At 53.6% G+C, this 24,445-nt stretch overlaps 1 protein-coding gene across 3 annotated transcripts in view; it reads left to right on the plus strand.

The window, feature by feature from the left end:
- SH3BP4 (SH3-domain binding protein 4) overlaps positions 1–24,445 on the plus strand; it is a 74,624-nt gene that overhangs the window by 13,854 nt on the left and 36,325 nt on the right. For 2 of the 3 annotated variants that reach the window (XM_010862039.1, XM_010862037.1), the window contains exon 2: positions 5,205–5,279. The gene's annotated coding sequence lies outside the window, so the exon portion shown is untranslated. Of the gene's footprint in view, positions 1–5,204; positions 5,280–11,738; positions 11,877–24,445 lie in introns of all 3 variants that reach the window. The other variant, XM_010862040.1, reaches the window with a different exon arrangement.

Raw genomic sequence — 24,445 nt, forward strand, 5'->3', positions numbered from 1 at the left:
ACTCGGGGTGCTAACCTGTGCCCCAGAGGGCCCAAGCTCTCCCCTCGCAGGTTGGAGCAGGCTCCAGGAAGCAGTTTCTGGTTGATAAAATTTACCTCTGGGTCATTCCTGCTTCCTTTTCAAGCCACACCTCCCATTGTTGCCCTTCCCTTCCTCTTGCCATCTCAGATGCTGCCTGCTACCTGGCCAGCCCTCGGGCATTGGCCACACCCCGTGGGTGCTGCCCACCTCTGTGATTTGAGCCTACCCCAGGCTGGCCTCTGCCCTGCAGCCTGTATGGGGCTGGTGTAGACCGGGGTCAGCGCACTTTCACTGTAGAAGGCCAGGCCAGGCAGTGTTCCAGCTTTGCAGCCCCCAGGGGTCTGTGGCGGTTACCTTTGTGTGCCGTCAGCACACAGAAGAACCACAGACAAATCCATAAAGGGACAGGGTGCCTGTGTTCAATAAAACTGTACTTCTGCACACTGCGGTCTGAATTTCATATTTTTTAAACATTTCGTATAATTTTTATGTATTATTATGTGCTTTCCCTGTTGATAAATGCTCTTCATTCATGGGCGGAGACAGCTGTTGGGCTGGGCTTGGCTCTGTTTTGTGCTTTAGTGCTGCTACTTGGTGTTTTCAGGTGTGGTGGGTACAAGAGTGGGTGAGACCGAATCTTCCCCTGGAGAGATCCCAGTCTAGATACTGGCAGGTGCCCGATGTAAAGGACCCTCTGGCCAGTGGATCCATACGTGTCCATCGTGATGGTTAGAAACCCAGGTAATAGGCCAGTTTCCCCAGAGCCACCCTAGAAATGCTTTTCCCCCAGCTGGGAAGAACTGTGCTGGGTGACTGCGTAGATCCCAGGCCACTGAGCACGTGCTGGAGTTGTAGGAGCAAAGCACGGAGGTTTGGGTGTTCAGTGACATCAGAGGGCCACCTAGGTCCTGCTCTGAGAGGGTTGGCACTGCAGGATGGCCAGCTCTTGTGGGGTTAACGCGAACCAAGCTATACATCGAGCAAAGGGAACGTTTCAGAGTATTTCTGAACCTGTCACTTCCAGCTCTTGAGACAGGTGGCCTCCCGAGGATTCCTTCTCCTGGTTTGTTATATGTTGTATGAGATTGGTTGTATGAGTTGGCTTGGGTGCCGTAACAAAGAGCCCCAAGCTTGGGTGCTTAAACAATAGAAATGTATCGTCTCCTGGTACAGAGGAGGCTGGAAGTCCAACATGGAGTGTCTGCAGGGTCAGTTCCTTCTGAGGCTCTGCGGGAGACATGGTCCCAGGCTTCCCCCAGCTTGTGGTGGTTTGCTGGCAACCTTGACTTGTAGATGCATAGTCCTGACCCTCACTTTCATCCTCACATGAAGTTCTCCCTATCTGTGTATCTGCCTCCAGATTTCCTCCTGTGTGAAAACACCTGTCGAACTGGGTTTGGATTCCCTCTCATGACCTCGTTTTCACTTAATTACCTCTATAAAGACCCTTTCTTCAAATATGGTCACATTCTGAGGGTCTGGGGGCTAGGGCTTCAGCGTATCCATGGGGTGCGTGTGGCGTGCTAAGCTGCTTCAGGCGTGTCTGACTCCTTGCAACCCCATGGACTGTAGCCCACCAGGCTCCTCTGTCCATGGAACTCTTCAGGCAAGAATGCTGGAGTGGGTTACCGTTTCCTTCTGCAGGGGATCTTCTCAACCCAGGGATGGAACCTGAGTCTCTTATGTCTCCTGCATTGACAGGTGGGTTCTTTTTCCCATTAGTGCCACCTGGGATGCCTGTGTGCTTGGGACAGGGGGCATGATTTTGGCCATAACTTCAGACACAGGGAGAGAATGGCTGAGTGTCTTGTTGGGACCTGTCCTGGGGTGAGACTTTAGGATGAGGCTCTGTCTTTGTTTGAATAGTTTCTCGTCTAAGTTTCTTGAGCCTCTAAGTTTACCTGCTGAGCTTTCCAGATGTCCTCAGGTAGGATAAGCCCTGTCATCCTATCACCAGCCAAGATGGTAAGCTGCAGATGAAGCAGCTGCAGAGTGATGCAGGCCAGTGATGTCAATGGTGTCCTCACTGGACTGTGGTCGTGTTTGAAGCCTCCTGAAGACAACAGAGCCTTCTCAGCATTGCTTTATGACAGCTCTGTGGTTCTTGGAGATTCCCCCCGAACTTCAGCAGTAACAGCATTGATGTGTCTGGAAACAAACCATGAAATCAGGACATCAGACATCTTCTAGACTCCAGGGTTTGGGGCTAACTTGATCCACATACACTAAGTCCTGTATTTTCTTTGGGGGCTGTGGGGACTGATGGGCCCCTGGCTTCTGGCTGCTCCCTCCTTGGCTGAAGGACCACACCCCTCTCCTCTCAGGTCAGCGGGTCCTTGTGCAGAGACCTGGGGCTTCCAGAGAGGTAGAGCCTGCAGCTGGGGAGGTGAGAAGGTGCTGATCCTGTTCACCTAGTCCCCGTACCCTGGACCTCACAGACTCACCGGTTCACAGCCAGAGTCGTGAACGCTGAGTGGGCAGAGGGCTCCGGGTGTGCTCCTGTCCTGCCACAGATCTATCTAGGAACCTTCCAGGGATCCCTATGAGGGAACAGAGCTTCAGGAGCCTGCTGCAGTGAGCAAGAGAAAAGCCCAGTGGTTTCCTAGGCTCTTGCCCAAAATGCTGAGTGATCCAGCACTTAAAGCTGCATTGACTGAGGATGCTGTAATTGGAATGGGAGAGGAAACGCATTTCTCCCCTCTTCATAAAGTCCTCCCCTTCTCATAAAAGACTTGGTGGTGGTCTCCTCTGGTTGCGCAGAGCACACAGCTATTTTGCATCTGGGAAATGGGCTTTAGGGAGAGCTGTGATGTAGATGTGGGAAGTAGAGGCTGTTTATTACTAGAGATGCTCTTTGCATGAGACTCTGTGGCCTTGCCAACCCCCGACCCCTTCTCGCCCTTCCTGAAGGGCCTGCAGGTGGACCCATGCAGAGGTAAGAGGCTCAGCAGAGTGGGCACCTGGACAGGAGGGAGGGTAGAAAGTCCTGTCCCCCCAGCCTAGATGCCGGGGAGGGGATGGTTTATAAAGCAAAGGAGACACCCAAGTTCTTAGACCGGTGCATGTGTGCATGCTAAGTCGCTTCAGACATGTCCGACTCTTTGTGACCCCAGGGACTGTAGCCCACCAGGCTTCTCTGTCCATGGGATTCTCCAGGCAAGAATACTGGAGTGGGTTGCCATTTACCTCCTCTAGGGGATCTTCCCAACCCAGGGATCAATTCTGCCTCTCCTGCATCTCGAGCGTTGGCAGGCGGGTTCTTTACCACTAGTGCCACCTGGGAAGCCCCTCAGGCTGATACAGTGACTTAAAAAAAAAAAGAGATGTATGCTATTCACACCATAGAGCAAATTGGAAAGATTAGAGAAGTCTGAACAAGCATCGAAAGTGAAACTGAAAGTCGCTCAGTCGTGTCCGACTCTTTGCCACCCCCATGGACTATACAGTCCATGGAATTCTCCAGGCCAGAATATCTTCCCAACCCAGGGATTGAACCCAGGTCTCCCACATTGCAGGCTGATTCTTTACCAGCTGATCCACAAGGGAAGCCCAAGAATACTAGGGTGGGTAGCCTATCCCTTCTCCAGCAGATCTTCCCGACCCAGGAATCGAACCAGGGTCTCCTGCATTGCAGGCGGATTCTTTACTAACTGAGCCACCAGGGAACAAGCATTAAAATACCAAAAACCCACTTCTGAGAGGCCACCCCTGCACTGTTTCATTCCCCCCAGGCCTTTTCAGTACTTCCGCTCCTTTCAAAGTGACGAGGTTCTCATCTGCCCTGTCTAGACTGTCTTTGGGGTCCCGCGAGCAACTCGATGGCACGCCAAGGTCTGCAGATGCACCCAGAATCCAGGTGATGGGTGGACAGCGGCCTGTGCATCCTGAGCCTTGAACGTCCTACCCCACCTGCATTTTCTGAACTTCTCAGGGTCTGAATCTTTAGTCACGTTCAGATATGTTTCCTCAGGTTGTTGCTGCCTCTTTGTAGCATTCGTTGATTTCACTGGGGTTTTTCCTTTTGCCTTTGTGTGTCCTACGTTCCTTGTGCGTTAGGTCTGTCTCTACCTTAAGAGTTAAGTGTACAAGTGCTGGGTTTTCTCTTTCCTTCTGGTTGATTTCCTTCCACGCCTCCCAGCCCGTCCTCTCACCTTTCTGTGCGTCTGGAATTAATTTCGCCATGGAAGCCCCGGAGGAAACAGTGCTATGGAGACCAGCCAGCTGCCCCAGCATCTCGGGATAATTCTTGCCCTCCTGTGATGCTCCTTGTGATTGCATGTGGACTGATAACGTGGCTGAGGGTCTGTTCCAGGGGAGGTCAGTGATTTAGGGAAGGTGCCCAGGATGGGATTTCCTCCTCCTGTTTCACAGGCTGGCCGGATGCGGGGCTCCTGTAAATCCTGGAGCAGCTCTGTTACTCCCGTCCAGAAGGCCTGGGTGTCGTGCCACAGTGGTACCTTCGATCCCACCGTCCATCATCACCCTTGTTTAAGGAACCTGTTGCAGACGTGGGCTCCTTGGTTACTGTTAGTCACCGCCTCCTAAGTGACCAGCAAGTGGGGAGGAAACCCCACTGCTGGCAAGCCATTGAGGAATCCATCTCTTGGGTCTAGCTGATAAGATTATTCTGTTGAGTCTGCACTGCCTATCTCTGCAGAAGTAATAGCAGGTGAGGGAAGACAATACAGCCTTGAATACAAGCCCAAAATGCCCTCGTGGTGCCTGGGCTCCCGGAAGCCAACTGTGGTGCAGGTTACTGGGGTGCACTCTTGGGGTCAGACCCTTTGGAAGGGACCTGAGGTTGGGGATGCAGAGGGTAACCCTTGAGACCCCACAGATGCTCCAGCCCTGGACAGCCCTTTCCCACTTGTCCGGGTTGGGTAGGAGGTGGGGGGCATCCTTTTACGGCACAGTGGCTGCCCCAGCGGGGCCGTGACCTGGTGGAGGAGGGCCTCTTTCTGGGAGGGGGTTCTAGAAAGCCGGCCACGCACCTGGCAGCCAGAATGGAAAGGGTTCCAGGGCAGATTCCAGCATCCACCGCCACCCTCATCTTCCCTGGTAAACGCAGTGGCCAGCGTAATCGGCTCCAGATGTGGAAGAGCCTTGGAGGAAAGAGGTGGAAATGAGTTCTTCAGCAGCACAAGACTCTGGCTCTCAGTCTCAGTTCCCCTTTTGTCTTGCAGCGTCTTCCTTCTCTGGACAGAAGGCTGCGTCCTGGGGCTGGTGCTCTGACGTCAGGGAGCTGGGGCCGGTGGCAGGTAAGCGATGCGGGCAGGGCGCCTGAGTTTGCCCCCCACCAGGGCCTGTCCCGCGGAGGGGGTGGCGTCACCCTCTGGAGAGGGTGTGCCCGGAGTTCCTGCGAGCCGCTCAGGAGGGAGAAGTCGCTTCCCCGAGACCCTGCAGTACCGTCCATCCCCCCGCACAGGCCTGTCTTCACCTCCTCCTCGTCAGCGCTCCACATGCCTGCAGGAGGTCAGAGGTCACCGGCATTCCTGGCACGGGCAAGTTCCCGGAACAGCTTCGGGTTTCTGTTTACCTCGGTGACTTCCCTCTGTGTCCACCGATGACACGTTCTCTCTCTGCCCAGAAACCAGCTGGGCAGCTTGTCTGCCTCCCTGACAGCGGGGGGACGGAGCCCAGGTTGGCTGTCCTGTGTGTTTGCACAAAGAAGCTTTATTCTTAAAGCTGGAGAGGTTCCGAGCTTCCCAAACAATGGCCACCAGTGATGAGATGCGATGCCTTTGGCTCTGTGTGGCCCTGGGACAGGTGTGTCCTGGGAAAGGAGTGTGAGGTTGGCAGAAAACGTGAGCAGGAAGCTTTAGCCACTGCTCAGGAGGAAGGAGTTGGCAGAAAGAAGGGAGAGTGAATGGTGGCCGGGTAGAACGTTCTCAGATATTTTCTCCGCTGTTCTTGATCTTTATCCCCATGACCTGCAATAATAGTAGGAAAAACCATCTATTGTACAATCAGCTGGGTCAGATTATCTAGGTAACATGGTGCAGACTTCATGTTTAAAAACAAAGGAGACTTTCCAACTCGGGGTGAAAAGGATCAGATATAATGAAAGGGGGTCATTTGCAGACACAAGTTGAAGAAGGGGGTTGAGATGGAAGAGCCCAGACCCTGCTGCCTTGTAGAGTCAAATGTTAGTTGCTCAGTCATGTCCAACTCTTTGTGACCCCATGGACTGTAGCCCACCAGACTCCTCTGTCCCTGGAATGCTCCATGCAAGAAGACTGGAGTGGGTTCCCATTCCTTTCTCAAGGGGATCTTCCTGACCCAGAGATTGAACCCAGAACTTCTGCATTGCAGGCAGATTCTTTACCATTTGAGCCACCAGGGAAGCCAGGAAATCCTTGCAGGACCCAGTTGAATAATAAAAGCTGTTCCGGATAAAGTGTCTGAATAAGTGCAGGTTATCCTTAAATCCTGTATGTCTTCTGTTCCCTGGGAGGCAGCTGATTGGATTTTGTTTCAGCTTTCACCGCCCCCGCCCCCCCCCCACACCTTTTATATCATATCTTTTTGTTTTCCAGTATCAGCCTTTGCTATAAAGAAAGAATGTTGCAGGAGGTTTGCAGGTTATGACCCTGGGGCTTTTAATAGTGGGTGAGGAATTCAGGAGTGTTCTGGTCCCCACTGAGGTCTTAGGGACTTAAAATACCTCTGCCCAGGAAGTGGCTGTCAGCAAGCCTTTGCCCTGGAGGTTGCGATCTGTTTGGGTTTGCAGTGAAACCCAGTGAAAGGCATCCACATTCCTCACATTCTTTTGGACTGGCATTGGCCGGAAAGCTGGGGTTTCTGAACTCAAACAGCAAGCATGTGGCTTGGCTCTTCTCTGGAGATAACCCTGGTAGATACCAGGGATGGTGTGGCTGGGCTCCCTGCCCTGTGGCCCCCCTCCCCAGGTTACCCCCTCTGGGTTTGAATTGAGGACACAGCTTGGCCGGGGTGGACCCCTCGAGCAAAGCAGGAGGTCAACAGGGAGCTCTACTTAGGACCCCTTTTCAGCTCCAACAGTTTCCTGGGTGTCATTTATGTGGTTTGCTTTTTCTGGGAGTGAGCCAGGGTACCCAGGGCATCAGGACCCCTGGGAAGAGGAAGCAGGGTGGGTGGGCCTTGCCCCCGGGGTCTCCATCCTGTCGTTAAGGGCTCCCAGAGAGGGGCTCACACCTCTCCTGGCCATGGAGATGGCAGACAGCCGTGGGGGCTTTAGGGAGTGGATGTGTGTCTCCCAGCATTTAAAGAGACCACTGGCCATGGCCAGAAAGGGATCCTCACACATTTGGCCAATTTTTGTGGCTTTTTCCCCCCTACAGAAAACACACAAATGAAGTGTTTTCTCTTTGCTTCTTAATGTTCAAGATCTGATTTGTCCTAAGTTCATTGTGAGGAGGGGCATCAAGGGGTTTTGTGAAAGTGCTAGTCACTCAGTCGTGTCTGACTCTTTGCGACCCCATGGACTGTAGCCCACCAGGCTCCTCTGTCCATGGAATTCCCCAGGCAAGAATACCGGAGTGGGTAGCCATCCCCTTCTCTAGGGGATGTTCCCGACCCAGGGATCCAGCCCAGGTCTCCCGCACTGCCGAATGATTCTTTACTGTCTGAGCCACCAGTGCCTAATTTTGTGATTTGCATGTAGTTCCACCCACGTGGAATTACATACACATTGGGTTTCTCAGGTGGCGATAGTGGTAAAGAACCCGCCTGCCAATGCAGGAGACTTAAGAGACGCTGGTTTGATCCTTAGGTCGAAGATCCCCTAGAGAAGGGCATGGCAACCCACTCTAATATTCTCGCCTGGAGAATCCCATGGATAGCGGAGTCCGACGGGCTACAGTCCGTGGGGTCGCACAGAGTCGGGCACAACTGAAGCGACTTAGTACTTCACTCTCCACTCACGTGGTGTCAGGTTCTTTACCTGTTACTGATCCCCTGTTACCGCCACCAGAAATCATTTATTAAAAGGCCAGTGGATGCTGCTGTTCAAAGGTGATGGAGCAGGTGAGGGAGCAGGAATGATGCCTGATTCCAGTTCCCTTCACTTTAAGACTCGTGTGAAGGACCAGCATAACCGGCAAATAGCAGAACTTGGCCTGACGGCTCCTCGGGGAGTGTGCCAACCAAAGAGGGGCTCAGCGGGAGACCAGGCTCAAGGCCAGTTCCCATGATCCTGCCAGTGGCATGGAGGCGGGAGCTCCAGCCTCGCTCACCTGTTGTCTGCATGTTCGGTCTCCTGCCGCCCAGGAACACGTCCTGCCCATTTTACAGACAAGAAGTCAGGCTCAGAGAGTGCCCCGTTCAAGTTCAGGCTCAGAGGGTTATTAATAAGCTTGTTTGTGTGTACCAAGTCATCCTTCCTTACTGGGAGGACACATGAGCTATGGGGCCAGTATCCCCAAGTCCCCCTCTGGCCAGTAGAAATCACTTGTGAATCAAACAGGTTAAAGTTTTTCTCTTAAAACTGTAAATTTACTTAAAAATCAAGGCTGCAGTTAGGAAGTGAGTTGGGTGGTCTCAAAGATCGGTGCTGTCTAGCTGCATGGACCTGTCCACCCTCCGTGTAGGGAGTGCCTTGACCAAGGTCTCGTCCACGTGGACACTCAGACAGATTCTTGCTCTTCAGGGGTTACTTTTCAGACTGTGTATCGCCAGATTTTCTGATTAGGTGAGCTTGGGTTTTGGGACATGAAATTTGCATAGCATTCAACTAACCATTTGAAAGTATACAGTTCAGTTGGCATTTAGTGCACAGTGTCACATTTAGTGACCAGCACCTCTCTGGTCTCAGAACCTTTCCATCACCTCAGAAGAAGACCCCCGCTCCCCCTCAGGGCCTACTCCTGTTGCCCCCTGCCCTCCTGCCCTGCCACTAAGGGGTTAACTCTTGAGGTTTGAATTGGACGGTTTTCCCGCAGCCAAGGCCAGCATCCTTAACTGCAGACACCCAGGCCTGCAGGCCGCCCCGTGGAGGTGAGGCCTGTCATCACAGGGGATCAGCAGCTGGACCACTGCAGGGACCTGGCCACACATCGCTTGAATGTGAAGCGGTGCTCAGCCTCTTTGGGAAGCTCTGCATGAGTGAGCCTCAGTCACATCGGGGCTGCCTCATTAAATTAAAAATATTTATTAAAATAAATTTAAATTTTATATTAAATAAAAATTAAAAACCTCATATTGACCGTGAGGTCAGGGGCCACCAGAGTGAAGTCCGGGGAATGCGGGCGGGTGAGAACCCTGAGTGCTTGGGCAGAGACACTAAACGGAAAACAGCCTCTGTGGTCTTACAGGCCTTGTGTTTTAGTTTCATCACCAGCCTGCGTTTTCACTCTTCTTAAAGCAGGCGTGGCATGGGGACCGCTGAGACATTTTTGACATATTTGAGGCCGTGGAGATAAAAGGTGAGTGGAAGAAAGACCCCGCAGTTGTTTATTTCCAGAGCCTTCCAGTCTCCTGCTGAAACCTGCGTAGGCTACAAAGCACTTTCCAATCTAATCAGAAACCCCCCGGGTCCCCATCCCTGGCTGGAGTTTTCCCCTTTCGTTCATCTGTTTTTTGAAGTTGACTGGGCCAGCTGCAACTCAGGAAGGACAGAGTGAATGTGTTTCATTCCTGGGTCAGAAAAATGTCTATTTGGAGTCAGAAAAACATCTCTGCCAAAAACTTACAGCTTTAATCTTTTCCAGGCAGAGACAGATTTCAATAATGAGCACAAGCATTTTGCATAAACTAATTTCCTTGAAACTCGGTTTCCTCACCTGTAAAGACGGAGCCCAGGTCAGAAGGTTCTCAGATAAAAAGGAATGGAATAGGCACTCCAGCTTGCTCAAGAGAAACAGCAGGAGGGTTGTTGGAAACATCCAGAGGTCAAGCCCCCAGATCAGAGGTCAAGCCCCCAGATCGCAGAGGACCTGGGAACCAGGGTTGGAGAAATGAAACCGCTTTTCAGGAATGGTGTGGCGTGTCCCCCGGTCCCCCGGCCTCTGTCGCTCAGCCAGCGTGCAGAGGAATGGCCGCCAGCCACGGTCCGGCAGTCTGTGAGCAGGACCTGCCCTGGGGTGCTTTTGCCCTTCTCAGCTCCCTGCTCTTGGAAGTGGGCTGGGGCCCGCTGACCCTTTGGAGCAGGTCCTCAGTTGCTGGGTCCGGAGGCAGACGGTGGATTGGCTGACCTGCAAGTGGGGTCCGTTGCTCGTCCATCAGAGGGAGGGGACAAGGCCATGGGGTGTCCAGGCTGGAGGAGCGCCTGGACCAAGCAGTGAAGCGCCCAGCAGAGTGAGGAGAGGCGAGCTTTCACCCTCCCCCGGGCCTTTATGCAAATGTACCTCCCCTCCCTCCTTCCCTCTCTCTCTCCCTCCCATCCTCCTTGTTTCCTTCCCTTTTGCCTCCCTCCTTCTGAGGTTGCCACCCCACCAGATGGGTAAGCCATTTAACCTCCCAGGGACTCCCTTGGCGTGTGTCTGTATCTAGGGGCCCCCGAGCATCAGTCACTGAACATGTCACTGATGTGGCCCCAGGGCTGCCCTGCCCCAGACACTTCACACAGTTTCTCAAGCCCTTCGCCCTGGCTCCTAGAGGACAGGACACCCCCCACCCCCAATTCCTGGGCAGCCCTGGACTTTGGGTTCCATAAACCTGATTCTTCCCGCTTCATCATTGCCCACCATCAATCCTGTTTACATTTGCTGTTTTTCTGTGTGAACATAGAGCCTCATCTCTGCCTTTGGTTTTTTTTTAAAGTGATTGTGAAAAGCATTGATTGATGCTGTAGGTGTGCTTGGGGTGTCACCGTGGTCTGAGCCTCGGCCCCTTGAACATCGTCTTCATCAATAGCAGGCGTGTCCCCATGGGACTTCTAGCAGCCTATTGAGAGGGTCCTTAAGGTCCCAACATGTCAAGCAAAACTTTACAGATATAGCTGGTTTTCTAAAGAGAAAGCCCACAGCCCTTGTCAGATTCCTCTTTCCCACCCCTGAAAATCAGATGCTCTGCGGGTGTTTGACGGGAAGCCAGGGTCCGGGCCACCAGCAGGCTGTCCGTGGGTTGGTGGCTGGAGAGAGGGGGCCCTCCTGAACTGTCAGTCTGCATGGTGCTCAGGTTTGAGGGCCGTGGGAAGAGGAATTTGGGAATGGGCTCTCAGGGGAGGTGGGCTTCTGATGCACGGTGTGTGCAGTCTGGGCCTGTTGTGGATTTGGGCTTCTGATGCACGGTGTGTGCAGTCTGGGCCTGTTGTGGATTTGGCCGAGGAGGTTTCAGGGAGGAGACGGTATTGCGCAGTGCTCGAAGAGCTCTTCCATAGGTTCACTGTTGAAATTTTGCAGAGTGCTTTACAGTTTGCAGAGCTCTCAGATTTGTTCTTGACCTTTTGACCTTCTCCCAGAGGTGATGCCAGGCCAGGTAGGGCTCCATGGCCTCCTCTTACCGATGAGGGAGGTGGTGCTTCGGAAGCCCAACCGTGATTAATGGGAGCTTAGAGCAGCCTCTGACCCCAACGCCAGTACACAGCTCCCCACAGCGACAAGAGCTGGGATCGGATGGTGGGAGGCTAGGCAGGGTTCTTGAACTGTCCATCAGCGGGACACATCCCAGAGTCCAAGTAAGGCCAGGATGGACACCGCTTCTACCTGAGGTCTCTACATTTCCAAAGGACGTAACGTAACTCGAGAACCAGTCATCTGTATTTGTCGGGAGGCAGGTTGGCATGCATCGCTAGGAAATAGTTTGCCCTCCCTGTGTTGCAGGAAAGAGAGTGGAGCCTGAGAGGATGGTCACATCCCAGGTCACGTCTGAGTCCTTGGGACGGCCGCTGGATGTGGGATCTTGGCTTCTTGCGGGAAAGAAATCAAGAGTGAGCCACGGTAAAGAGGAAAAAGGTTTATCCAGGGAGATGCACACTCCATAGACAGAGGGTGGGCCGTCTCAGAAGGTGAGGGGCATCCAAGGTATGGGGTTGTCGGTTATGTGTTGTTGTTGTTGTTCAGTCGCTAAGTTGTGTCCGACTCTTTTCGACCCCCTGGACTGCAGCATTCCAAGCTTCCCTGTCCTTCACCATTTTCCGGAGCTTGCTCAGACTTATGTCTGTTGAGTCAATGATGCCATCCAGCCATCTCATCCTCTGTTGCCCCCTTATACTCCTGTCTTCAGTCTTTCCCAGCATCAGGATTTTTTCCAGTGAGTCAGCTCTTCACTTCAGGTGGCCAAAGTATTGGAGCTTCAGCTTCAGCATCAGTCCATCCAGTGAATATTCAGGGTTGATTTCCTTTAGGATTGATGGGTTTGATCTCCTTGAGAGTCCAAGGAACTCTCAAGGGGTGGTAATTTCGTAGGCTAATGAGTGGGAGGAGTATTTTAGCTGTTTGGGGGACGGGGTGGGGATTTCCAGGAATTGAGCCACCCCACCTTTTTATGATTAAATTTCTTTATTTTTAATTGAAGGATAACTGCTCTACAATATTGTGATGGTTTCTGCCATACAGCAACATGCGTCAGCCATGGGTACGCATACCCCTCCTCCCCCTTGAACCTCCATCCCACCTCCCTCTCCTTCCCGCCCGTCTGGGTTCTGGAGCCCTGGTTTGGGTCCTGGAGCCACACAGCCAGTTTCCGCTGGCTATCTGTTTTGCATATGGTAATGTATGCGTTTCCATGTTCCTGTCTCTATACATCCCACCCTTTCCTCCCTCCCCAGCCCCCCACGTGTCTACAAGTCTGTTCTCTATGTCTGTATCTCCACTGCTGCCCTTCAGATAGGCTCATCACTGTTCCTCAACATAGTTCTGAAGTCCTAGCTATGGCAGGCAGAGAAAAAAAAGAAATAAAAAGAATCCACATTGGAAAAGAAGTAAAACTCTCATCTGTTTGCAGATGACTTGATCCTATACATAGAAAACCCTAAAGATCCTATCAGAAAATTACTAGCGCTGATCAATGAATTTGGTAAAGTTACAGGATATAAAATCAATACACAGAAATCACTTGCTTTCCTATACACTAACAATGAAAAATCAGAAAGAGAAATTCAGGAATCAATCCCATTTACCATTGCAAGGAAAAGAAGAAAATGCCTAGGAATAAACCTACCTAAGGAGACGAAAGAGCTGTATACAGAAAACTATGACTCTGATGAAAGACATCAAAGTCGACTCCCCGACTTTCTGACCTTTTATGCTCGGCCTTGGCGCTCTCGTGACGCCTGTGGGTGGGGGTGTGTGGTTTAGGTTGCTGGTGTGCTACAGCGAGCGTATACTGTGGCTCGAGGGCTAGTGGAGAGCCACTTGTCTGCCGTCTTGGACCTCGTTGGTTCCAATCAGTGTATGTTGTGTCCTCGGACTACGTCATTTTCCTAAACCCTGCCCGCTTCCTGTCTCAGGTGGGATGCTCAGTTTCTGCAGGAAGTCTTCAGGGTACCACTCATGAATGAGCTCCCGTGGACAGGCTCCTGTGTGCTGACTCCCCTCGTGTCCTTTCTGTACCTGCTGGGAGGTCGGCCGGGGGTTCATCTGGAACCACTGCATCGGGTGGGCTCACTTGCCTCCAGTAGAAAGACCAGGCTGGACAGGAGGTCAGGGGAGATCGGGGTGGTCGCTCCCTGGATCCCCAGTACCTGCCTCCCCATCCCTTCCTTCCTACTGTCATTACTCTGGGGTCTCCCTACACTTGCTGCCCCCTCCCCCTCATCTCACTGTCATTCAGTTCAGTTCAGTTCGGTTGTTCAGTCGTGTCTAACTCTGCGATCCAAAGCAGAGGACAGGCGGCAGGTGGTGGAGGGGGGCATGGCCTCACCCTCCCCATCTCTCCCTGCTCTGTTCCTACTGATGATGCTGCTGCTGCCTTCCTTTCTCTTTTGTTTTTCCTTTTCCTATGCTCTTGGGCACGTTCAGAAAACCTCGTAAGGGCTACCTGCTGCTTCAAGGATATCGTACCTGACGTTTCTGGGGTTTGATAAAGGAGAGATCAACCAGAAATCTCTGGCATAGCATCTTTATGAGAAACAAAGTATATTCTCTTTCATTTTTAATGATTTTTAACTGTGATGCAAAAACCTTCCAGAAAAGAAACCAGCAGGCTGGAGGCAGCCAGGACTGTGGGGTGTTCAGAACCGTGGGTCTCACGCTGAGGCGCCACCCAGGGCTGCTGGCCCGGATTTCCGCCTGGCCAGTGTGCCCACAGAGACGCAAGCCCGTCCAGGGATGGTGGTGTTGGTCCAGGTTGCCGCGAGCCTCCAGCGCCACCTCTTCGTCCCATGGCCCTGCCTGTGGTCTCAGAGGGTCTGAGACCGAAGGGGACGGTGGAGGAGGAAGGTGCCGGGGGAGCGGGCAGGGATAGCAGCAAGTGGTCCACGTGATATCCCCGGGATAGGATGAAGGTTTGGGGCCCACACAGATTCTGTGGACAAGTTGGTTCCCCAAATCTCTTTCATTCCCTCTACTGACCGAACCCGTTCTAAAGGTTTAAATTAGTTGGTAAAGCCTGTAGCCCAGGGCCTGGCCCATGGTAAAGGGCGTTATCTTCCTAGTTAGGATTCAAACGATTTCTGTTTTCCTAGGGTCAAGGAGGACTCATACCTGAGAAATTGAGTAGGGGGTCCAGACCACAGGCAGTATATTGAGGTGATGCGTGGGAAATTCCCAAAAGAGGAAACAGGAGGGGATGGATGCGGAGGGGAGCCCACCAGAGAGCAGGTGCGTCCAGAGAAGGACCAGGAGGCTGCGGTCTCAGGACCGAGTGGACCAAATCCGGTGTGCCCCCTGCCTCTGCAAATCAGGTTTCCTCGGAGCCCAGCCGCGCACGCTCACTGTCTGTGGCTGTGTCTGCCTTTGCAGGGCAGAGCTGAATGGTTCGAGTGGAGGCCATGTGGTCCACAGAGCCTGCGGTCTTCCCCGCCTGGCCCTTTCCAGCAAGGGTGTCCCCAGGGGCCATCTGGCAGCGTCTGGAGACGCTTCTGTCATCACAGCTGAGGCAGTGGTGGGGGGCTCCTGGCATCCAGTGGGTAGAGGTGGGCGTGCTGCTGGGATGCACTTGGATGGGCCCCATGACGAAAAATGATCCCGCCCCAAATGTCCGTAGGACCAAGGTTGAGAAACACTGCCATCCAGAAGAGCATTTCTGTTTCAACTCCAGAACTGACCGGCTGGGGGAGATGAGTGGTGCCCTCTGCTAGGATAGGGATGCAGGAGAGGGGGCAGTGGTCTCAGACCAGCGGGGGAAGGACCTGGCTGTCTGGCCCTGTGGTGGCCATCCTGAGGGCATGGGCAGGTACTGCAGAGACCAGGCTTCAGACATCAGCAGAGACTAGGCGGTCCCACCCCACCCTGTCCCCAGGGGTGGCCTGGCAGTGGCCAGCCCCCAAGGAGAATGTGCCTAGTGATGAAGCAGAAGGGCAGGGATGGACATTGGGGACAGTGGGCACTCTAGGGGCCAGCAGAGGAGGAGAAAGCATGGAAGGATGGGGGAGGACCAGCCGTGGAGGTGCGAGAGGAGACCTGCGGGACAGGCCTCGCAGGCTGGCTCAGAGCAGGGATAGCAGTCAGCGTGCAAAAGCCACCCGGGGATACGCATGTGGGCAAACGCCCTCGGGACCTGGTGCTCCCGTGGCCTTATCAACTGCAATGAGAACAGGGCGTCCAGGCTTTGAGGCGGGAGCGGCTTTGGGGGCAGTGAGGGGGCAGTCAGGGAGGGTGTTTGTGAGCAGAAAGGCGCTGGCACCAGCCAGCCAGCCAGGAGCCCTGGGCTCAGGCCAGCAGCTGGTGCTGTAGGCGAGGGGGCCCGAAGCTGCCTGGGGCTCCGGTCCAAGCCCAGGCCCGGCAGGACGGAGCACAGAGACCTCACGTGGACCAGGGGAGGGGGAAGGATGGGGCGGGGCAGCAGGGCGAAGGTGCTGCTGAGAATCCTCTAGACGGCTGAGTGCGAGCGCTGAGCAGAGAAAGCAGAGGATGGGAACTACCGAGGCGGTGCCCCTTCTGCCCATGGGTGATTCTTTTCTCCACTCGATGCTTTTTCTGACCTTCTGTATAAAATAATCACCCTCTGGGAGGCGAAAGGAAAGCTCCTCCCCGACTGCCCTCTGGCTCCAGGTCACAGTCTTCCCCCCACCGGCCAAGCTCTTGCGTCACCCTCAGAACTGGAAGGAAATTAGCCGATTATCAAAAGGCCAGGGGCCTGGCTTCCAAGGCCTCTGGGGCACTCAGTCTCCGAGCAGGAAAGCTGCTGGGTCCGTCGGGTTCTGTTTCATCCCTGCCTGGTGCAGACGGGTAGCAGAAGCTCAGCGGACAAACAGGGTGGTTTCACACCAGGCTTGCTAATGTGTGTGGTTAGTGGCTCAGTTGTGTCCAACTCTCTGCGACCCCATGGACTGTAGCCCGCCAGGCTCCTCTGTCCATGGGGTTCTCCAGGCAAGAATACTAAAGTGGGTTGCCATTTCCTTCTCCAGGGGATCTTTCTGACCCAGGGTTGGAACCCTGGTCTCCTGCATTGCAGGTAGATTCTTTACCATCTGAGTCACTAGGGAAGCCCCTGCTAATGTATGCATTAATTTAAAAAAAAAGAAACGCACCAAGTGGACATTTGGGCTGTCCTGTCAGCTCTGCCCCAGAAGCCCAGCTTGAGGGTCCTGCTCTGGTCTCCAGGAGCCAGGCTGCTGTCGGCCCAGTGGGCAGCGGGGAGGAACAGCTGGTAGTCCTGGAATTGTCTAGAAAAGGGCTTCTCCAGCTCAGCCATCCTTGTGTTGGGCTCACACCAGCCTCGGGTTCATGGGCTCCCCCTTCAACCACCCAGCTGGGATCCTTGGACCAGAGACCTCGGTTTTCCCAACCGTTCAATGGGGGAATAATGTCTGTGTCATGAGGTGGCTATAACATGTAAATCAGTGAGCACAGAAGCACTGAGAATGATAACGCCTGACACACACCCAACAAATGCCCTCAGAGCGGCGGGGTTGGGGGATGACAGGCAAGTTTTTACAGATTGACAGCGATTTGTGGCAACCTTGCATCAAGCCAAGTCTCCTGGCATCTTTTTTCCAGCAACAGGTCCTCACTTTGTGTCTCTGTTACGTTTCGGTGATGCTTGATTTCTAACTTTTTATTACTTTTTAAATTAAATATTTCAAATAATAGCTACTATATTTGTTCTAAGCGTCTGTGATCTATGATCTTTGATGTGACTTTGGCAAAAAGACAGTTCAGGGAAGGCTCAGGTGATGGTTAGCATTTTGTAGCAATAAAAAATCTTTTTAAATTAAGGCATGCACTTTTTTTTTGACAGTACTATCATATACTCACTCGGGTTCGATCCCTGGGTTGGGAACGTCCCCTGGAGAAGGGGATGGCAATCCACTCCAGTATTCTTGCCTGGAGAATCCAATGGACAGAGGACCCTAGCAGACCACAGTCCATGGGGTCACAAAGAGTTGCACACGACTGAGCGATTAACACTTTCACTTTCAGCTCTGAGTCTTAGTGGGGTGGTGGAGAGGGATGGGAGAGAGACAGTCATATCAGAGCTTCATAAACTGTATGGCACAATAGACTGTGGTGTAGTGTAAAACCAACTTAGATGCGCTGGGAAACCAAAAAACTCACATCAGCGGTCCCCAGCCTTTTTCTTACCAGGGACCGGTTTAATGGAAGACGGTTTTTCCCTGGATCTGGCATTGGCAGGGTTGGGGGGTGGGTGGTGGATGGTTTGGGGATGATCCAAGGGCTTCGCTGGTGGCTCAGATGGTAAAGCATCTGCCTGCAGTGCAGGAGACCTGGGTTGGGAACGTCCCCTGAAGAATGGAATGGCAAACCACTCCAGTATTCTTGCCCAGAGAATCCCATGGACAGAGGAGCGTGACAGGCTATGGTCCATGGGATCGCACAGAGTCGCACACGACTGAGCAACTTCATTTCACTTTCAAGCACATTACAGTTCCACCTTAGATCATCAGGCATTCAGTTCAGTTCAGTTCAGTTGCTCAGTCGTGTCCAACTCTTTGTGATCCCATGGACTGCAGCACAGCAGGCCTCCCTGTCCATCACCAACTCCCAGAGTTTACTCAAACTCATGTCCATTGAGTCGGTGATGCCATCCAACCATCTCATCCTCTGTCATCCCCTTCTCCTCCTGCCCTCAATCTTTCCCAGCATCAGGGTCTTTTCCAAGGAGTCAGTTCTTCGCATCAGGTGGCCAAAGTATTGGAGCTTCAGCTTCGGCATCAGTCCTTCCAATGAATATTCAGGACTGATCTCCTTTAGGATGGACTGTTGGATATCCTTGCAGTCCAAGGCATTAGAGTCCATCAGGCATTAGAGTCTCACAAGAAGCAAGCCACCTAGATCCCTCACACGCAGTTCACAAGAGGGTTCAAGCTCCTGCGAGAATCTAACGTGGCCACTGATGTGACAGGAGGCAGCGTTCAGGCGGTAATGCGAGTGATGGAGGACAGTTATAAATACAGATGAAGCTTTGCTCACTTGTCTGCCACTCACCAGCTGTGCAGCCTGGTTCCTAACAGGCCGTGGACCAGAGCGGTACAACTTTGGGGGTGGGGTACCTACTTCTGGAGTTGGTGATGGACAAGGAGGCCTGGCGTGCTGCGGTTCATGGGTCGGACATGACTGAGCGACTAAACTGAACTGAGCCCTTATTCATGTGACTTACTGCATCTTTTTTTTTAAGTTTCTCTTTTAAAAAAATTTTATTTGTTTATTCTGGCTGTGCTGGGTCTGCATTGCTGCGTGTGCTTCTCTCTAGCTGCAGCAGGCGGGGCTACTCTCTAGCTGCGGTGCGTGGTTTTCTCATTGTGGTGGCTTCACGGGCCCTAGGATGCGCGGGCTTCAGTGGCTCCGGTTCCCGGGCCCCAGAACACAGGCTCTAGAGTTGTGGCACACGGGCTTAATTGCCCTGCGGCATGTGCGATCTTCCTGGATCAGGGGTTGAACCCACATCTCCTGCATTGGCAGGCGGACTGTATACCGCTGAGCCAGCAGGGAAGCCCACCTCTGTTTGTCCTGCCGCTGGCTTTATTGCCGAGGTCTTGCACCGAACCTGCGTGTCTCAGGGGTCTGCCCCTTTCTCAAGGCTGCATAACAAGTGACCATAAGCATCCTGGCTTAGAACAACAGAAGTGGGTTCTCTCAAGCCTGGAGGCCGCAGGTCTGAGATGAGACGTCTACAGGGCCAGATTTCCTCTGAGGACTCCTCTTCATAGCTCTGGACATTCACTCCCCATCTCCATGCCCAGCAGCTTGAGCTTCATCGCTCCAGTCTCTGTCCCATCTTCCCAGTTATCTTCCCCTCATGTGTCTGTGTCTCCTTATCCCAAGGTCCCTCTTCTTACAGGGACACCAGAGATTGGATGTAGGGCCTGCCCTAAACCATTGTAACCTCATTTTAACTTGATCACGTCCGCAGAGACCCAGCTTCCAAACGTCAAATTCACAGGTACTATGGTTTAGGATTCCAGCACCCCTTTTTGGGGGGACACCATTCAACCGCCTGTAGTGGGCGTGGTTGGCTGTTTTAACCTGTATCGTGATTTCTGTTGTAGTTCAGTGTCTTCCTCATTTCTGTGAGCCCTCTACGGCAGGCTGGTCTTGCTCCTCTCTGTGTTCTAACGTAGCAGCTCGCATAGTGCAGGGCAAGGCTCAGTGCCCCTGTCGTCAGTGACTGACACTAGGGAGGATGCCGCTCCTGATAACCTTCCCGTTTTCAGGACAGAAATCTGCACTAGACAGAGGTGAAGAAGGCTGGGAACACGAGACGTCTCAGTTGGAGAGGCAGCCCACTATGCACTGTGAGATGGGAGCAACCCACAAACCCTTGGTTGGTGAAAGGACTACTTACTGAGTGATGCTATCTGCCAAGGAGGCTGAAGGTGCTTGCTGACACCAAGCTCTTGGCCTGGCTGGAGATGCAGGCAGTTAAAAGAGCTATCACGTGAAGTGATCAGTCCTATCGTAGGGGAGCGTGGGGTGCAGGGGCTGGTGACCACAGACGTGGTGTTGACTCAGAACGCAGCCTGCTGGCTTATGGACTTTGGACACCCCTCGGACTTCTGGTGGCTCCCGTCTGCTCTAGCCAGGAGCCAGCCTGCCTCCTCCCACTTCCCTGGCCTGCTGCCCCTACCCTGTCCCTTGTTCCTCGATGTCCAGGGTCTGAGTGTCCCCAGAAAGTCACATCTACCAAAAGCTCAGAGTATGACTTTATCTAGAAGTAGGGTCTTTGCAGATGTAATTGACTTGAAGTCTGTGTGTATGCTCAGTCGCTCAGTCATGTCTGATTCTTTGCAATCCCAGGGACTGTAGCCCATCAGGCTCCTCTGCCCATGGGAGTCTCGACGAGAATACTGGAGTGGGTTGCCATGCCCTGCTCCAGGGGATCTTCCCAACCCAAGGATCAAACCTGAATCTTCCACGGCAGCTGCACTGATAGGCAGATGCTTGGCCACTGAGCCACCAGGGGTGGGCCCTAATCCCGTGACTGGTGTCCTCAGAAGACAGCCGTGTGGACACACAGGAAAGAGGGCCACGGGACGATAGAGGCAGATTGCAGGGGCATCTACGAGCCGAGGAAAGACCAGGCTTGCCCATGAAGCCACAAGCCAAGAGGGAGCCTAGAACACGCTCATCCCAGAGCCTCTGGGAGCATGCCCACAGAGACCCTGATTTCAGACCTTCAGCGTCCAGGACTGGGGGAGGATGGTTTCTTGGTTTTAAGCCGCCCAGTTTGTGGTTATTTTTTACACCAGCCCTGGGAACCCGCGCATCTGGGCCTCGCTGACCCCAGGACACCTGGGCGAGGTTTTGGCTCAAGGTTTCTGCAAAGATTTCCTTTGAAGAATGTGTCCTGCTTCTAAAAATAAAACCTTGCCTGCCCCTGGGGCCCTCCTGTTACAGGGAGTTCTCCCCAGTGCTTGGCCTTGTGTTTCTGTGATCCGCTTCACTTCAGACTCAGGCCCAGAGACGTTTGGTTGCATCTGTTCTGCAGGCAGCAATAGCCACACCGGGAGTCGGGGTTGAAGGCTACGCAAAGGTGCTGGAATTCCTGGGACCGCTTCAGTCTGCTCCTTCATGGGCCGTCTCTCTGGCCTTTGTTACTTACCTGTTAAAATGCACCTTGATCCTTTCAAGGTCAAAATGCTCTTTTGGGCACAGTGTCCGGTGGATTCGCAGAGCTGCTATCACCTGCCCTGCGGGCTTGTGCCCCGTGTGGAAGGAGTCACTTGAGGGTCCTGTGTGCAGCTTGTGTGCGCCTGCAGAACTCGCCTCCAGGACTTAGTGCCGTGAGTGTGTACACTCAGGACCTTGTGAGTAACACCCAGAAAGTGCCGCTGCCCCTGGGTGCTTTTGTGATGGAGTTGGGGTTAGGGTCAGTGACAGCAGAGGTCCAGGGAGGATTTGTTAAAGGGTAGGTGGGTTTGGTCAGGCTTAAAAGAGTCAGAGAGCATCTTCCAGGTAAGGTGAGCGGCGCGCCTGGCTGAGAGTGCAGAGTTTGGGGAGGGGGCCTGTTAGCTGGTCGTTAGGACCTGCAGCTCGGGGTTTGGGGTTGAGGGGGATGAAGCCAGTGGTATCTCGGGGGTTGAGCAAGTGGGCTTTCTTCTGAGTAGTAAGGCCGTACAGATATTGAGGGATCTGGAGGACCTTGGAGAAGGCTAGGTCCTGAATAGGGAGAGAGAGCTTGGTTGGGGCTTGAGGAGGCCAGGATGTGGGGTTGGCGGGGGCGACCTTGGACTGCCATTCACAGCAGGGGCTGAGCGATCGGGGTCTGGGTTCTAAAGGAAGGACTGCTGTAGATTCTTTGACTGAGAGGTTAGTCTGGGCTGCACAGAGACCCTCTGCCCTGTGTGTGCGTCGGGAGTGCGTGAGCTTTGAAAATGTGCTGCTGAATCTCCGGGTGGGACCGTGTTAGTCCAACGCCTCCCCAGGTGGTTGTCATTGACATCCAGGGTGGGAAAACTGTCAGGGGGAGCCCCTTGGGGCCCAGGGGTGCCAGGCGTGGCCATGGGGTGGAGGTTGAGACTGAAATGCAAGGGCAGGAGCCAGAGAGGAGAGGCGGAAACACACGACCCGGCAGCTCGGTTTTAAAAGTAAAGGAAGAGGATAAATAACGTTAATAACAGTAGCCCTCAGCAGGGACGGTGGTTCTCAGAGGGGTGATATCGGGGGACACATGGTGGTGCCTGGAGTTGGGTTGTCTAGGGGAGATGCTCCCGGCTTCTGGGGGTGGGGGCCCAAGGATGCTGCCAGAAGTCCTGTAGGGCACAACGCCCCCCCATCCCCAGCCAGGCCCCACCCAACCACACACACACAGAGTGGTCCCATCCAAAGTGTTTCTAGCATCAAGAGCAGGAAGCCCTGACTTGGGGACAGAGCGCCTGTTGGGTCTTACTAAGCGCTCAGCATGAACCAGCCGACTTTACCCACACTCTTGGAAGAGGCAGAGAGCGCGTCACCCCATATTATAGATGGAGAGGGGGAGGCGCCAAGCAGTTGAATTCTGCTCGCCAGAGGGCTTCCCTGCCCGGAGCCAGGTGACACAGCAGAGTAAAGAGAGCTCATCAAGGTGAGAAGGTAGTGGCTTTGGTTTCGAGTACATGCCAGTGCCTCTGAGTGCAAACGCAGAGAATTCCTGAGTGGGTTTGAGCCCCTGGCACGTCGCTGTCTGGGGACATCCATGCTGGGCCAGCTGGCCTTCATCTCCAGGCACGGTGATGACTAGGAATGGCCCTCATTGAGCATCTACTATGTGCTCACATGTCAAGCCAGATTTTACTATCTTTCTGCTGAAGGTGATACAAATAGAGGCTCAGAGAGCTTAAGCAACGTGTCCAAGAGCACACAGCTAGAGCTGCTGGTCACACTCCAGCCTGACTCCAGAGCCTCGTGTTCCCTTCTTTGTATGGTGGCATCACCTTAGTTTAGTCCCGGCTGCAGGCCAGGAGGAGGAGGAGGAGGAGGAAGATGGTGATAAAAGGATCAGGTGAGGAAACCACGTGCTAAACGAGCGAGCAGAGCCTCGGAACAGAGCTGGGCTGGAGGCAGGGTGCCGAGCGTGCAGACTGCAGCATCTTCACCTCTGTGAGGCCGCCGGAAACGACCTCCTTATCTCCCAGGCTACAGAGAGGGTTGGCCCGCAGGAGAAAATGAGCTTTTGTCTGGAAACAGATGTTTCCAGAACAGCTTTTTCCCTGCCCTGGTCTTTTCCAGAATGATTGCATCTTGAGGAATCAGTGAAGCTGTGGTTCGGTTTGTGCCAGGAGACACAAGTATAAGTTCACTGCTCAGTCGTGCCTGACTCTTTGCAACCGCATGGACTGCAGCCCACCAGGCTCCTGTGTCCATGAGATTTTTCAGGCAAGGATACTGGAATGGCTTGCCATTTCCTTCTCTGGGGATCTTCTAAACCCAGATCAAACCCGGGTCTCCTGTGCTGCAGGCAGATTCTTTACCAACTGAGCTACAAGGGGAGCCAGGAGACACAGCACTCCCCTAAATGCTGGTCCTCCGGGCTGTCTGGCCTCCAGACGGCTGCTGTTCCCACGGGCCTGTCATTCTCGCCGGCCTTTCTTCTCGACAGCGGGTCCCTCGCACCTTTGTTGTATTTTGAGCTGTGCCGTCTTGCCCGTTCTGTCTCTGTGTCCCTGGGGGATCCCAGGGCCCTCTGAAGACTAATCGCTTGCCCTCAGCTGCTTTCCCACTCAGCTTCCACCAGCTGCAGGAAATTTCTAGCCAAGGTTTTGCTTCTGTGCTGTGACTACATAAGGTGTCTTTTGTGTTGCTAAGGATTTGCTCATTTTGTGCGTGTCCTGCTGCAGACGGGCTGGACTCCCCCACGGGGAGCCTGACATCATGGAGATGGAGCCCTCTGGCAGGGAGGGTCTCCCCGTAGCTTAGGGGACACCGATCTACTTTGTCCTCCACCCGACCCCTATTTTCTGGTGGTTCCGTTGTGTTCTCAGTGAATGGAAAAGTTCAGAGAGCTCCAGAATCGTGGTGAAACTTGCTTGTTTTCCAACCCCCACGTACTTGGTTGCTGCAAAGAAATGCCTCTGCAGGGCCCATGAGGTGGCAAGGTTTTCTGCAGAAGCACTCTGGGTCCGTGGGTGCCATTCTCTGCCGACGTCCAACTCTGACTTCGGGAATGTGGGTCACCCCACATTCAGCACTTCAGTCGATGGCCTGGGAGTTTGGGATCTTAGGAAAGAACATTCCAGAAATGTGGAGGTAAGACCACACTTTGCAGAGGCCGGGCGTGTGTTCTGGGACTGGACACTCATTTGCTTCTTGAGTTCCGGTTGTGTCAGCTGGGACAAAGAGGGGGCTGGAAAAGAGGAATTCCTGGGAGGTGGGAGGCCACGCCGGCTGAGGAGCACGAGGGGCTGAGACGGCGGATCTGTGTCCACACCCCCAGGAGGCTGTGTGACCTTCCTGGGGCCCCCAGAGCA

The sequence above is a fragment of the Bison bison genome, unplaced genomic scaffold (genome assembly GCF_000754665.1).
Source record: "Bison bison bison isolate TAMUID 2011002044 unplaced genomic scaffold, Bison_UMD1.0 scf7180017864475, whole genome shotgun sequence".
NCBI classification, from domain to species: Eukaryota; Metazoa; Chordata; class Mammalia; order Artiodactyla; family Bovidae; genus Bison; species Bison bison.